This window comes from Antrostomus carolinensis, unplaced genomic scaffold (genome assembly GCF_000700745.2).
Source record: "Antrostomus carolinensis isolate BGI_N321 unplaced genomic scaffold, ASM70074v2 scaffold14364, whole genome shotgun sequence".
In the NCBI taxonomy this organism is placed as follows: Eukaryota; Metazoa; Chordata; class Aves; order Caprimulgiformes; family Caprimulgidae; genus Antrostomus; species Antrostomus carolinensis.
Window position 1 is genome coordinate 26,985 of NW_010312920.1, and position 1,033 is coordinate 28,017.

At 50.0% G+C, this 1,033-nt stretch overlaps 1 protein-coding gene across 1 annotated transcript in view; it reads left to right on the forward strand.

Annotated features, from left to right (window-relative positions):
* The window catches only part of TSGA10 (testis specific 10), a gene marked incomplete at its 3' end in the record, with an annotated part of 25,009 nt that overhangs the window by 22,881 nt on the left and 1,095 nt on the right, over positions 1-1,033 (forward strand). The gene's annotated exons all lie outside the window — the stretch shown is intronic.

The window sequence follows — 1,033 nt, forward strand, 5'->3', positions numbered from 1 at the left end:
GTGAAGTTGGCAAAGCCACTATCCATCATATCTGAGAAGTCACGGCAGTCTGGTGAAGTTCCCACAGACTGGAAAAGGGGAAACAACCCCATTTTTAAAAAGGGAAATAAGGAGGATCTGGGGAACTACAGGCCGGTCAGTCTCACCTCAGTGCCAGGCAAGATCATGGAGCAGATCCTCCTGGGAACTATGCTAAGGCACATGGGAAGTGAGGAAGTAATTGATGACAGCCAACATGGCTTCACCAAGGGCAAATCATGCCTGACCAATTTGGTGGCCTTCTCTGATGGAGTTACAGCATTGGTGGATAAGGAAAGAGAAACTGATGTCATCTACCTGGACTTGTGCAAGGCGTTTGACACTGTCCCACATGACATCCTTGTCTCTAAGTTGGAGAGGCATGGACTAGATGGATGGACCACTCGGTGGATAAGGAATTGGCTGGATGGTCACACTCAAAGAGTTGCAGTCAATGGCTCAATGTCCAAGTGGAGACTGGTGATGAGTGGTGACCCTCAGGGGTCAGTATTGGACCAGAGCTGTTTAACATCTTTGTTGGCAACATGGACAGTGGGATTGAGTGCACCCTCAGCAAGTTTTCTGATGATACCAAGCTGTGTGGTTCAGTCAACATGCTGAAAGGAAGGGATGCCATCCAGAGGGACCTTGACAGGCTTGAGAGGTGGGCCTGTGCAAACCTCATGAAGTTCAACAAGGCTGTGGTGGTTTCATCCACAGGTAGGACCATGCAGTCCTGCACTCACTCCCCCCACCTGGTGAGATGGAAAGGGAATTACAACAAAGGGGACACGGATGAGGATGAGGACAGGGACGGCTCACTCACCAGTTATGGTCAGCTCACCATTGCTCCTCTTCCCAGCATGAAAGTCCAGGAATAAAGTGTTCCAACACGAGCTTACACATGGGTATCTGCTTCGGGATCAAAAACAGCCCTGAGGAGTAGGAGTTTGGCATTAGTGGTGGAAGAAAAGCTCAACATGAGCCGGCAATGTGCACTTGCAGCCCAGAAGGC